The 14,889-nt window shown below is 56.0% G+C and overlaps 1 protein-coding gene and 1 pseudogene across 1 annotated transcript in view; both read left to right on the top strand.

The window, feature by feature from the left end:
* PTPRN2 (protein tyrosine phosphatase receptor type N2) overlaps positions 1 to 14,889 on the top strand; it is a 523,279-nt gene that overhangs the window by 315,412 nt on the left and 192,978 nt on the right. The gene's annotated exons all lie outside the window — the stretch shown is intronic.
* LOC136128508 (NACHT, LRR and PYD domains-containing protein 2 pseudogene) lies at positions 8,000 to 9,745 on the top strand (annotated as a pseudogene).

Below are 14,889 nucleotides of genomic sequence, written 5' to 3'. Positions count from 1 at the left end.
GGGCCTGGACAGTGGACGGAGGGTCTGGCGGACGGAGACAGGGCGAGGGGGGTCGGGGAAGCAGGAGTGGATTCGGGCAGGTTGAACTTGGGAGGTGGGTCAGCATCCAAGGGGCCGTGGGGTCCGGAGAGAGACCAGGCCGGGAGGCCCCGGGACAGGCCGACAGGAGGACAGAGCCCCAAGGGGAGGAGCAGGGATTTGAGAACTAAGACCCGGGGTCCCAAGGTGATGAGGACTTGGGGGGCGAGGTTTGGGTTTGCTGGGGTGAGTTGCTGCCTTGGGGGAAACACTGACCTGACAAGAGCGGTTCTCTGGGTTGCCCAAAGTGCGGTTTAATGATAGATGGAAAGCCCCAGCCTCAAATCCATTCAACTTCCATTATCCCACCATACTAGCGGGGTCAGTGCAGGAGGCTCTCGGGGCAGATCTGAGGAAGCTGCTCCACTGCTGGGCTGGGCTGGGCTGGGCTCGCTCTGCGTGGAGCCGGTGGGGCCCGGGCTCAGAGCGACCTGAAGCAGTTCGAAGCCTCTGCTCCGGCCCTCAGGGCTGGGGACGCCCACACTCCCTGGCCTTCGGAGGTGCTGTCCGACCTCCACAGGCGTTTGTTTCCCACCCCACGGAAGCCCTGTACTGAGGGGTGCCTGGAAGATTTAAACCCCTCTGCACGTGAGGGTGGGAGACAGAGTGAGGCCGCAGGCTCGTCCTCCTGGGGGGCGGTGGGGGGCATGGGGGCGCCGGAATGAGGGCGTCTCGGGTGTTTGAAGCATCTCTAAACTTCTGAGAACACCGGAGGAGGGCCTGACTGTCTGCAGAGGACATCGGCCTGGTAAGGAGGCGGCTCCTCCTGGGTCTCTCCCCTCGGTGTGTAGACACCGTCTCCTCCCCGTGTCCTCACGCGGCCGTCCCCCAGTGCGCATCTGTGTCCTGATCTCCTCTTCTTACAAAGACACTGGTTACACTGGGTCAGGGCCCACCCGTGCCCTCATTTTACCTTCCTCACCTCTTTAAAGACCCCTCTCCAAGTGCAGTCACTTCCTGAGGTCCTGGGGGGTCAGGGCTCCAGCAGGTGAATTTCAGGGACTTAGTTCAGCCCATGACACCCTCAAAGCTCCTCACCCATTCTCGGGGCAGGTGGTTTCAGCATGTCTGCAAAGCGCTGGTGAGGGCCGTGTGGTGCCCTTGCTGGACATTCGGAGAGCAGAGGGACTGAAAGTCTGTGGTACCTGACTTTGGGCAAATGTTTTGACCCGTCTGAATGTCAGGGGTATTTTATCTGTAAAAACCGAGACTCGAGGTACTTAGCAGAATTGACGGGAAGAGAAATTTGAAATTGTGAGCGACTAGGGGTGTAGCACGGGGCCCAGCACAGGGTTGCTGTTCCATGGGCGTCAGTCTGTCTGTTGTCCCGAGGCCCTGCCTCACCCCCCCCTGCAGGCAGCACACATGTCCTCTGTCTCGGGTGGGAGCAGAGGGGGCGGCCTCGTTCCCGCAGGTCCTGGAGCCTGGGCGGGACAATGGCAGGAGAGAAGGTGGGACCCAGGCCTCCCGCCAGGCCTGCCTCTCAGCGCACAGATGGGCGTTGGCTCATTAAGTCGGGACCAACACGGAAACAGGACTTACCTCCTGCAGGTGGAGAGAGTGGGTTTGGAAAACGAACCTAAGCCACTTGGATCTCCGCTCGGGAAGCTGTCCCTGGAGAAGACCTAGGCCTCACAGCCTGAATCTCAGGGCTTCGGAGCACGTGAAACGCCGGTCTGCACACACAGCTCCTCCAGCTCGAGGCCTGTTGGCGTTTACCACGGAGCAGGTGTTTCTGGTGCGTCCCCTACGCAGTGGCCGGCACCACCGACACTAGGCACTCTGATAGGGCTGGGCTAGGGGGGCAGCCACGGGCCATGTCTCGCCTTTAAGCTCGGAATTCTCAAGACAAGCTCGAGGCACCTGCCCGGGTACGCGGTGCCGCGCCAACAGTAACAGGAAGGAACAAACATTTGCTTTTTACTGAGGTATAATTGATGTGGAACGTCATGTCAGTTTCAGGTGTAAATGTAATGATTCGATATTTGTACACATGAAGCTTTGGGATAAAGTTAATTTGATACTAAAACATACATAGTTGTATTAGAGGCAGATTGCAAAAGCCACTCCGACTTCTCAGATCAAGGATGGGACTCCAAATCCATGTCCCCCGGGGTCCCGAGCCCTGGCCAGGCCGCTCTGTGTGGGAGTGAAGGCGGGCCGGCGGGCTGGGGTCCGTGTAGCAGCCGAGCAGCCCTGGGCCCCGCGGGTGTCAGGCTCCCGAAGGTCTGCCCGCGGGTCCCGTACTGTGGACGGCCGCCCTGGGGCCTCCGGGGGCGTCTGTGCCAGAACCGTCCCGCGCCTGGCTGTCGGCAGCCTACCAGGGAACTGTTCGGAGCATCCCTCTTGGATTTCACTGGGAACAGTGAGGCTGCTAGGCTGCGTCTCAGCAAAAGTCACAAGACGTGACGCTGAGCCTCTCCGCCCCTCCACCGGCAGTATTTCTCCGTGTCACCCCCCGGGAGCCCTCCCGTCACGGGGCTGCAGGAGCGGGAAGGCAGGGTCACGATGTGGCCAGAGTCCCCCTCTGGCCCTGCTGCCCCCTCGGGCCCCTCCAGCCCCGCTTGTCCTGCTGCCCCACGAGCTGCTTTCCCAGCGGCCTCCCCAGCCCCACCCCGGGCTCCACCTCCCACGTGGGGACTGCGAGTTCGCGGTCTGGGGCGCGCAAGTCTGAGGTCACGGGGTCGGGGGCCACGCTGCCGAGAGGGTCCAGGGAGCCTCCTTCCTGCCTCGCCAAGCCTCGGGGTGGCCGGCCGGGGGGCTGGTGGCCGCCTCCCTCCAGTCTCTGCTTCGGCCTCACGTGGCCTTCTCCCTGTGTGTCCCTCCTCGTAAGGACACCAGTACTCTTGGATCAGGGCCTACTGTGATGGCCCCGTCCTAACAAACTTGCCCTGCAGAGACCCCCTCTCCACACAAGGTCCTTCCCAGGGACCCGGGTTAGGATGCCGACCGAGGCTTTGGGGGACACGGTGCCACCCACACGGTCCTCTGAAGTCAACCCCCCTCGTCCCACGGGGAGCCGCCCATCTGGACCCGCGTCCGGCCCACCTGGTTCCCACACTTCTCGCTTAGACACGGCGACCCACCTGCCCTGAATCATAAAACACCTGTTCCTCTGCTGCGTCTCCTCTTTAAACTGGCTCAGGTCTGAGAATCTTTGTACTCATCTTAAGCAGGAGTGTCCACGAAAGCATGTTTCTGATACACTGATGTGTTTTCCTGATACACGTTAAAAGAAGCACATATTTGAAAACAACTGTCCACAGTCTACCTAAAACCGACATTCCATACTTCAGGAAGCACGAGTGGTGGTAGATGCTGAATGTCTAAAATGTGACCCCTCCTAGGCAAGAGCTGCGCTTCGTCAGAAGCTCGTTCCACAAAGGTGTTTCCAGGGGTGGCCTTTCCAGGCCCAGGATTCGTCCAGTGGGAGGAGACTTGGGGGCCCGTGTACTATTCCAAAGGCTACGAGCTCTGGGACCAAACAGGCCTGGCTCAGACCCTAGCTCTGCCTTCCCTAACTTGAGGGGCTTGGCTTAGGGTACGGAACCTCTCTCGGCCTGTTTGCTCATCTGAGTGGGTGTGTGTGTGTGTGTGTGTGTGTGTGTGCGTGTGTGTGTACAGGTGATATACATGCACATCTATACATATACACTTCTACACATACACACATATATGCAAGCATACACACAGACACACACCTATACATTTGTACACCTGTGCACACATACATCTTTATACACGCATACACATGCGTGTGCATATGTGTGTGTGGACATGTGCAGACGTACATTTATACACACCTGCATGCGTACACATATGTACGTGTGTACACACGCATTTATGCACGTGCATATATACACACACGCACGCATACATATAAACATACACCCGTGTGTACACGTTTTTCACGCCTTCTGCTCTCCAGCGTGTGCTCCTCTCCGCGTGGCGAACCAGGTGGTCCTCCGTGGGCCCTGGGACAGCCACAGTGACTGGCACAAACCATGTGGGCTCTGCCATCGCCTGGATTGTGCGCTGAGGCCTTGGCTCCCAGCTGGACGTGATCCCACCATCTGGGAGCCCTGGGGTCCCCAGGGTTCTGGAGCCTATGGTGTCCTCACAGGTGGCAGAACAGGTCAGAACTCGCCAGGCGCATCTGGGCCCTCCTGGCCCTTTTGAACAAGGCCCTGCCCTCCAGGGCCCTCTGTGTGTGGCACCCACGGTGGGATCACGCTATAGGCCTCTACCCGTTGCTGTTTCCCTCCCGGTTTAATTACTTCTGTTCCACCTTTGCAAAATATGGTTCTTTTACTAAAGTTACATCGTTGAGCTAATTAATTAAGATTTCTCTCTTAAACATTAGCCATGTTGCGCCCTGCCCCCCTCCCCCAGTGAACGAGGCCAGGAGACCTTTCAGCTGGCAATTCTACCGCACCTTAAATGCCAAGCTTTGCACGTCTGATGCATGTTCCGTGCGTCTGATTTTCCTCCCTGCTGCCCATTGAAATTCTTGGCATGTTTTCAAATCTTATTTCTTCTTTTCCCATCTCCCTGAATTTTACACTCGCCTAATTTATAAGAAAAATGTGCTTTGAACTTTTAAGTAGGATGTTGGAGAATAAGCCATCTTTCATTCTTGAGAAGCTGACGTCCTTTTCCTTTTCTTTAAACCTCGAATTGCTGATATTCTATCTATTTTTTTCTTCACTTCTTAACAAAACAAGAAGGTCTTTAAAAGACCTTCTGCCTGTGGGAGGGAAATTAATAATTATTATTAAAGAGGGAGAGCTGATCCTTAATTCTTAATGGAATTTGCATTTTTCTGGAATTCGTGGAAAACGTATCTGAGCGTGTGGGCACGGCTGTCGGCTGCGTCCTGTGGTTTTGCTGTTGTTTTCAAGAGCTGAAGGGAAGGGATCTTGGTAGTTAGCGCTTCACATGCCCCCACCACCCTGCGATGATTCGGCCAACAGGACCCTCTGGTCACTCTGACAGCCAGGACAGCGGAAGCCAGTATGAGGACAGAGAGCATGAATCACTATAACAACAGTGGGGAGAAAACAAACCCTCACCTGGATGAGGCCCCGACCTGGGGCTGCAGGTGCTGGAAGAGACCAACAGCCATCACTCGGTCAGAACTTGAAGACCTGACTCCTTTGCAGTCGTGGTTTTTGCTGAGAGTTCTGATGTCACCCCCCTCCCCAGAGCACCTGCTGGCCACCTGGTAGGGTCAGAAGGGCAGGAGGGAGAAGGGTGTGTGTGTGCGTGTGTACACACCTACACGTATCATGATCTCATCGTGAGCTATTAGTTGGGAACATAAAATTCCCTCTGGGAGCAATTCCCCACAAGTATCAAGTTGTTTCATGACCTGGGAAATTCATCTTTTCTGACCTTTGTCGCTGGCCACTACCAAGCTGACACTGCAGCCTCTTCTAGTGGGGCTGGTGTGTACTTGACGAGGATCTGTGGACTATTTGGAGACCAAGGGCTTGAGCCTGCTTCTTAGGGAATCCCAGACTGCAATTTCTAAATTTCCCATAATGAGGTCTTTTATTTCAACTTTCGGTAGGTTAAGGATACATCAACATTACCCACTCTTGCACCTATTTATACCAAGTGATTTCAACAGCTCCTCTCGAGGGGCTTTTAGAAGATGTTTATTTCACCGTCAAAGGAAAATGTGAGTTGGCAATGAAGAAATTACACCAAAAGAAACAGTTGGCATGTTTTGCTCTCATGAAAAACCTGCCCAGAATGCAATTAAAGATCCTGCAACAGCTTCTGATCTCAGAATACATTACAAAGCTCTGGTAATTTAAACAGTGTGACACTGGCATAAGAACAGACCCACAGGTCAATGGAACAGAATAGAGAGCCTGGAAATAAACCCACATGTATATGGTTGACTCACATTCTACAAGGGCGCCAGTGGGGAAAAGACAGTCTCTTCGATAAATGTTGTTAGGTAAACTGGATATCCACGTGGAAAAGAATGAAACTGGACCCCTATCTTTTACCATACGTAAAAATCAACTCAGAATGGGTTGAAGGTTTAAACGTAAGACATAAAACTGTACAACTCCTAGAATAAAACAGAGGAGAGCTTCATGACATTTGGCTTGACAATGATGTCCTGGATATGACACCAAAAGCTCAACTAACAAGAGCAAAAATAGACAAGTGGGATTACATCAAACTAAGACGCTTCTGCACAGCAAGCAATCAACAGAGTGAAAAGGCAGCCTGCTGAATGGGAGAAAATGTTATCATACATCTGATAAGGGGTTAGTATCCAAAATACATAAGGAACTCCTACAACTCAATAGCAAAATAATAATCATAATAATCTGATTTTTAAATGAGCAAAGCACTCGAATAGATACTGCTCCGAAGAAAACGTAGAAATGGCCAACAGGTATGTGAAAATATGCCTAATTATCAGGGGAATGCAAATTAAAACCACAACGAGACACCACCTCATACCTGTTAGGATGGCTGTTATCAAAATGAAAAGAGATAACAAGTGTTGGCGAGAATATGGAGAAATTGGAACTCCTGTGCACTCTCGGTGGGAATGCAGAATGGTACAAAATATTGCAGCAAAACGTGTATGTTCCTAAAAAAACGAAAAATAGTACTGCCGTAAGATCCAGCAGTTCCACTTAGGCTTGGAATTGGAATCGGGATCTTGAAGAGATATCTGCACCCCCGTGCCCACTGCAGCATTATTCTCAAAAGCCAAAATATGGAGACATCAACAGGTGAGCAAATAAAGAGAACGTGGTGTTCCCATGGAGCGGACTGTGGCTCAGCCCCCAAAGAAGGCAGCCCTGCAACAGGTGCCAACACGGCTGGACCTGGAGGGTGTGATGCTGAGTGAAATAAGCCAGCCACAGGACAGATACGCCTGACTGCATTTCTGTGAAGTATCCGGAACAGTCAAACTCACAGAAGCAGAGGGTGGAACGGTGGTGGCCGGGGGCGAGGGGAGGACACGGGAGTTAGTCGTCAGCGGCATAAAGTCTCAATTGTGAAGACGGAAGAGTTCCAGAGACCTGCTGTGCGACCCTGAACCTGTGGTTAATGGCTCTTTACATGTGCTAAGCAGATAGATCCCGGGTTACCTGTCCTCAGGGCACACGGGAGAGGCCGCCGGGAGGGGGCAGAGTCGGAGGGGAGCCAGGCGCTGGCTTTGAGGGGGGGCGAGGGAACCCTGAAGGCAGTCCCGGAAGCTGGGAGAGGGAAACCAGCCCCGCAGTTTCTGCAGCAAAGCCGTCTGAGACGTCTGGTCTCCAAAACTAGGTGAGAATAACTACACAACAGCGATAAAAGCGTGCACGTCTCCAATAAGGCCGGTTTGCTTTGGAGGGAATCCGTGCCCTTTACCTGAGCCGCTGGGGCCCTTTCTGTCCCAGGCAACACGGTGACACCCGCCTTGTGTGGCGGCGTCAACCGCCACTGCTCCTCCAGTGAACCCTTCTCAAATAGCATTTGGCGATGATAATACATGTGCCTCAAGTGTCCCCAGAGTCAGTAACCGTTTGTGCGCCTTTAAAACACGCACTCCTTCCTTCTTCCAAGAGAGTGTTGGCTTTCGAGCAGGCTGAAAATCTGTGTTTCTTACTACACCCTGTCACCCACAGACTTCTCAGCCCAGTGGGGCAGAAATGGGGATTTGTGCTGTTTGCATGTGGAGTTTGACATTTAAAAAAATCTATGCGGCTCCTCCCCCAGGGCAGCCTGGCATCTCTCTCCAGTGGATTAATGAGTCACTCTCACGACACGTTCACGACAGAAAGAGCCCAGTGAATGAATCACCACGGTCCTCTCTGGAAAGGAGAAAACAGTGCTCACTAAGTGGTGGTGTTTATTCTGATTCACTGTCGTTGCTCCGGACGATGGAGAAGCTGGGAGACTGATGTGGGAGGGGCACCCGGCGGAATCAGTGACACTTCAGTATCTGAGGTTGGGATCTTGTTCTGACGCCACTCAGCAGTGGGCTGATTTCTCCTCGGCCCTGGAAATCAACCAGTCCCTGAAATGCCTGGATCTCACAGCCAGTGAGTTTCCGGATGAGGGTGTCAAGTTGCTGTGTTCGACTCTGAGACACCCAGTGTGTTTCCTGCAGAAATTGTCATTGGAAAACTGTCACCTTACAGAAGCCTGTTGTGAGGAGCTGTCTCCTGCTTTGATTGTCAACCAGAGGCTGACCCACCTGTGCTTGGCCAAAAACAACCTTGGCGTCGGCGGGGTGAAACTTCTGTGTGAGGGGACGTTCTGCACCCCGAATGTCAACTACAGACCTTGGTGTTGTGTCACTGCAACATAAACAGACATGGCTGCAAATACATCTCAAATCTTCTCCAGGGAGACTCCAGCCTAACAAACTTGGACCTGGGTTTCAACCCCACAGCCACTGGATTGTGTTTTCTCTCTGAAGCTTTGAAGAAACCAGATTGAAGCCTGAAGTTTGTAGGGCTCTGGGGCTGCTCCATCACCCCTTTCAGTTGCCAGGATCTCGCCTCTGCTCTTATTAGCAAGCAGAGCCCGGAAGCTCTGGACCTGGGCCAGGACATCTTGGGGCCGAGTGGAGTAGTGGTGCTCCTGGAGGCTTTAACACAGAAGAATGGCCCCCTAAGGACACTCGGGTTGAAGATAGACACGTCTACCATGGAAATCTGGAAGCTGTTGAAGGATGTGAAAGAAAGCAATCCACAGGTGACGGCTGAATGCAATAAAGCCAGAACAGCCAGGTCCTCAGGTTGTGACTCCCTTTCCTGAACACCCCGAGATAACTCTCTCGCATGTCCCCAGAGGGGGCCATCTGATGTCTCTAAGACATCTCATGAATGAAGACCGGAACGTCAAATGTTAATTACTGGTTCAAAATGTAGAATTGAGCACTGGTTTTTCACTCTCTGGTTTCTGGGAAATTCCGCACAAGTCACATACCCACTTGATGTTAGAATGTTCTCTCTCACAAGGATTAAAAAAAAAAAAAAGCAAAGTGCTTTGAAAAAAAAAACAAAACAACTGAACTTTGTTCGGTTTCGGTTTGGAGTCACGTCTACCTGCACCGCATAATCACATGAGACGCACAGATCACACTGTAACACCACCGTGAGGGTAAAATGTGAATTGGATGTTCATATTCTAAAGGTTATTTTTAAGTCCTCTCTTTAACAAAGTATTGATTCAATTTAAAATGAACCAGGGAGAGCAGGGAAAGCCGTCTGTTTCACAGACGTCTACACCGGGCAACCCCACAGGGACAGTGCTGCCGGATGCCAGATGCCGTCAAGCGGGGAGGCGGGCAGGTGGCGACACATCGGGTGAGCCTACCTGGCCATGTAACTCACGTTCTAAACGAGCAGACGGGTGAGGTTATTTCAGATAATGAGCGATTCAAAGAAAACAGAACAGTGATGAGACAGGCTGCCTGCAGCGGGAGCCCCCTGACCAGGGTGAAGAGAAGAAGCAGCCCCTGCCCCCAGAGAAGAGCAAGGATGGGCAGCACCGAAACCACGTCGGGTCTGACCGGGCACAGCTGGGACCGGAAGGCAGGCGGCCCGAGGGAGGCAGCTGCAGGTCACCAGGCTTGCCCAGCACCGAGGGGCTTCGGGTTCTGTCCCAACAGGCTGAGAGCCAGGAGGTGGTCAGTTAGCAGAGGGACGTGTTTAAATGATGACTTCGAAAGATCAGTGGGCTCCCACCACAGGGACGGAGTGCAGGGAGGACACGGCAGGTGCACGTTGGACGGGGCCGAGCGACTGCCCAGCAGAGAACGGAGGACCCCGAGGCCGGGCTGCCCCCCGCCTCGGCTCTGACGAGGCTGCAGCCAGTCGTCCCCCTCCCGCCGCGGGCTCCACGCTCCTGACCCGGGAGGGGCAGACCCAAGTGCCCCCCGAGCACGCCCCGTCGGGCAGCCGGGAGCCCTCGCGACTCTGAGTCAGGCCTCAGAGCGGGACCCCAGGCCTTTCCCGTCCTCCTCGCACATCCAACCCCGTGGGCCTCCTGAGAGTCTCACACGCGTGTGTCAGCCCAAGTGCAGCCGTGCCAGGCGGCCTGGGGTTCAGAAGCTCGGTCAAGGGCTGGGTCCCAGCCCCCAGGTGGACAGGTGGGTCTCGTCCTCAGCGGGGGCCAGCAGGCGGGGCTGCGGCCACCGCCAGCCTCTCGGCCAGTGAAGGGAGGGCGTCCTTGCGTGGTGACACAGCACAGGCGGGAGAGCTTCTCCCGGAGCCCGTCCAGCCGCTCCCTGGAGCAGCCGTCACATCTTCACCTGTTCATCCTCCGACCTCGGTCTCCTCTGCAATAAACAGGAACGATAGTAGTGACCATCTCAGAGGCTGGCGGTGAAATTTACAGGCGTTCACACGTCGCCGTGTGGAGCCCAAGCTCTGGCAGCCCCTGCAGCCCCCTGATTGGGCCGGTCACCTGTGAGAACACCAAGTAGAGAAGAGTCTGTCGTACTTTACAGCCTCAGGGTTTTTCACATCAACAGGCCCGGAGCTGCCGGTTCAGGAACCTTTGGGTTTCCCTTGTAGAAGCAGCTGCCTCGTCTGCGGCTGAGGGTTAAAATGCCTTAGTTATCTGTTTTACGTGTGGTAGTGGGTATATACACGACCACACGTAAAATAGATAGCTAGTGGGAAGCAGCCGCATAGCACGGGGAGGTCAGCTCGGTGCTTTGTGACCGCCTGGAGGGGTGGGATAGGGAGGGTGGGAGGGAGGGAGACGCAAGAGGGAGGAGATATGGGAACATACGTATATGTATAACTGATTCACTTTGTTATAAAGCAGAAACTAACACACCGTTGTAAAGCAATTATACTCCAATAAAGATATTAAAAAACAAAAAAAGCCTTAGTTGATGTTCTACTGGGGGTCCAAACGCCCCAAAGCAAGGCTGTCATCCTCGTAGATCGGGTGAGCCATCAGCAGACCGGAAAATGACGTGCTTGGCGTGTCTGTCGCCGTCAGGAAGGTTCGGTGGGAAAGAAAGAAGCCATGAATGCCTCACCAGTACTTGTGGAGAGAAGATAACCTAGAGACTGATGTTCGGTCCCGGGTCTGAGGAGTAGATTTACGTAATTCAGATGGAGAACCCATGGGACTTGGCGTTCCCTGTAACTTGGGTGAGACCTTCTTTCCCAGCTGGAACGTGTGCTCACTGGTTCCCACACTGTGCTGGCCACTTGTCTGCAGCAGGGACGGGGGCGGGGGGACTGGGGGCTGCATGCACTTCGGCCCCCAGATGACCCGCCCTCGGTCACCCTGCGGACTGCAGGTGGCACCAGCCCTTCCGGTGCCCGTGCTGTGTCACCCGCCGTCACTATGCTTCCTTAGACGAATCAGGATTTCTCAGGAGGTCAGAGAGGCTGTCCGCTTGGTTCCCCGAGTGCTGTGTTCCCGTCTCCCTGTGTCAGGGGTGTGAGGGCAGCAGCCACGACCCTGCTGGGAGCCTCTTGCCCTTTGTCCTTTGCCCTGGGTGGTGCCTCGGCCCGGAAGCCTCACCCAGCAGGTCTCACTTACACCAGTGGGCTTCCCAAGGCCTCTGGGGGCTCACCCTGGTGAGTGGGCGACGGCTGGCAGTCCTAGCCCTGGACTGGTCACCACCAGGAAGGTGTGGCCTGTGCGGGACTGAGCATCCCCCGAGGGGTCCCCAGATGCTCACCTTCTGGGACTCAGCCCCAACTCTTAAGGCTCGGGGGCCGGCGGAGCTGGGCAGTGTCAGCGAGGCCAGCAGGGAGCTTGGCACCCGGGCCGCCAGGCGGCGTGTGTGCTGGCCAGCCTTGGCAGGAGGTCCTGGAGGAGAGCGTGGCACCAGCAGGACAGGGCAGCTCCTTCTCGTCCTAAGGAAGGACGTCGATCGGTCTCACATGACTTGTTCTGAGGAAGACCAGCGTCACTTCCAGCGGCAAAGCCTGGGCTGTGCAGAGTGAGTGCTGACTTACTGGTTGATTGAGTGGCTGTGAGTCTGGACGTGTCCCTAGGTCTGCAGCGGGCCTCTTGTAGACACAGCATACGTACGGGTCTTGTTCTCACGTCCATTCAGCCAGTCTGTGTCTTTTGGCTGGAGCATTTAATCCATTTACATTTAAGGTAATCATCGATACGTATGTATGTTCCTATTGCCATTTTCTTAATCGTTTTGGGCTTGTTTTTGTAGGTCTTTTTTCTTCCCTTCCTCTTTTGTTTGCTTCTCTTGTGTTTCTTGCCTAGAGAAGTTACTTTAGCGTTTGTCGCAGAGCTGGTTTGCTGGTGCTGAATTCTCTTGGCTTTCGCTTGTCTGTAAAGCTTTTGATTTCGTCAGATCTGAATGAGAGCTGGATAGAGTATTGTTCGTTGTAGGGAGTGGCTCTGAGTCTTAATCTGGGGGGAAGGAGAGCCGTAGGTCCCTTTGATGAAAGCTATGGTCTCTCGTAGGAAAATGCACAAACAAAACTCTGCATACAGTCTTAGGAGTTACAGGAATCCCTGAAGTTCACCCGTGAGTCTCCTGGGGAGTCGTGACACCCTCCTGTCCCCCAGATGAAGCCCCTCGGGCCCAGAGTGGGATGGGGGTTTAGTTTCTCGCGGTTCTGAGCTCACCGCACAGAGTGAGAGGGCCGCACTGCCCCCGGCCCCCCGGCTCCCAGTGGTGGGGACTCAGAACGCAGCGCAGGGATCACAGGCCTGCCTGGTGCTCCCCGGGGGCTGAGAGGCCACCGGGCTCTGCCTGCCACTCGGGCGCTTGTGCACCGGCCGCCTCAGGGAGGGGCTGGGGGGAGGGGGCACACCTGCGGGCGGGGGACGCCCGGGTGGGTGGCTGAGCACCTGCTGAGAACCCAGGGAAGCCGGCTGTGCGGTGGAGAAACACCCATCAGCGCAGACCCGGGAACCCGTCCTCCTGTCTGGTCACCCGTGGCACCCAAGAGGCGCCCAGTGCCCCTGGAAAGAGCTCTCCCAGGGCTCTGCGGACGCCCTCCAGAGCCTCTGCTTCCCACTGCAGCTGTGCTCCCAGCCCCCGCTTCCTGTGCTCCGTGTTGGGAGCCGGGCGGTGGGCCCCTCGCACCACCCAGCGGGGGTCTGCACGTGGGCCGGCCCCTCCCACGAGGCCGAGGGGCTGGGGCAGCAGGTGGGACACGCCTCCACGGAGGAGCCAGGCAGCTGTCATCACGTGAACCAGGGGACCCCCGCACCGCACCGGCGGGAACACCCCGCCCCCAAGGGACGCCACCACACTTCTTTTGGAAACTCCTCCCACCTGGGCCCCTGTGCTGGGGATGCGGGAGGAGTGGCCTGTGGTCCACCGAGAGCAGCTGGGGAAGAAGTGAGAGGGGAGCTCTGCTTCCAGCTCGGCTCCAGTGCGGCTACCTGGGAAGTTTAGACAGAGCCCAGCCCCTCCCTGGCTCTGGGGCCCGTGCGGCCAGGTGTGGCCGGGTGTGGCCAGGTGTGTCTCACCACCTCAGTCACGGACACACTGGTGTCTCGGGCCTGGAAACCTTTCTAGGGAGACGGTGGAGCTGAGCTTTGGCAGGACGATGACAGGCAGGGTTGTCAAGTGCTTTGTGATTCTGCTTGTGTTATTTCAAAGAGGCTTCAGCTGGGAAAGGTGCCTGAGGAGAAAGGTAACACCACTCTGCTGGTGAGGGGGTCCCACAGCCCACAGCAGATTTCTTTTTTTTCGGGCTGGGTGTTTTTCATGCTCCTTGGGCTACTTTGGAATAAATAACATGATAAAAACATACACAGAATGCATCAGGCGCTGATTCCTTTTCTGGTTTTCCTGTGTGTTCGTATCAGCAATGAAGAAGTGAAATCCCAACACACGAACGGAGCAGACACGGAGCTGAGGAACAGTCCTGAGGTTAGCTGCCCCCTGTCACTCACAGGGCCAGGAGGGGTTGCTACCATCATACTCACCCCAAAGCAGCGCGGCTTCAAAGGACGACACAACGGCTTCTCGGGGGAGACAGCTCACCGCCACCGCAGGCGTGTAATCCGTCCCCCTGGTGCCCCAGCACCCACAGGCAGCTTGAGCAGCTGGCTCTGGGTGGGGTGGCAGGGACCCCGCGGTGGAGCTGGGGCGGGAGGGGAGGGGGCTCTAGAGCAGGGAGGTGCGAGCTCCCTTGGCCGTGAGACCCGGGGCCAGGAAGCCCAGAATAGCCCCGAGACGCCGCCCGACAGCGCCCTCCGCACGGACTGTGCCTCAGACACATGCCGGCCCCGAAGATGGGGGAGCTGCGTCTGGGGTCCCCTCCTCTGCCTGGCTCTGTCCCGCTAGTCGTGGGCGCCACAGGCCTGGAGGATGTCGGGGCAGCCGGGGCGGCTCAGAAACTCCCAGAGCCTTGACCTTGGGCCTGGTTGCCAGGCAGCAAGGCGGTGGCCGTGGAGCCAGGAGAGGCAGATGAGCTTCCCCATCTCCAGTGGGAGGGGCCCCGCTTCCACCCCGGCTGGAAGGAGGGGGACCCCCCGCACGCACCGTGGCCCAGGCTGCACAGGGGTGCCCTCCAAGCCGTGCTGCCAGATAGGTTCCGTCAGCCCCAGGCACAGGTGAGGACGCCGAGGCCCCGAGAGACTGGGTACATTTCTGAGGATTAAGCGGCTGGAAGCACCGACACCAGGGCTGGAGCCCAGGCCTGTCCACCTCTGACGTCGACCCGCGGCCTCCAAGGGGACTTCGGAGGCCAAGCCGTTCCCCAAGCACTGCCCTCCACAGCCAGCCCCGGGTGGATGCGGGAAGGTGCCACATTTATCTCTCTGCGCCCCCCGCGATGCTCCTGGCCCATGGTGGGCGGTCTTAAAGGCTCTAGAATAAACGACAAG

Source organism: Phocoena phocoena, chromosome 9, assembly GCF_963924675.1.
Source record: "Phocoena phocoena chromosome 9, mPhoPho1.1, whole genome shotgun sequence".
Lineage (NCBI taxonomy): Eukaryota > Metazoa > Chordata > Mammalia > Artiodactyla > Phocoenidae > Phocoena > Phocoena phocoena.
Note: the sequence above shows the minus strand (reverse complement) of the source record. Positions and strands in the feature narration are given on the sequence as shown.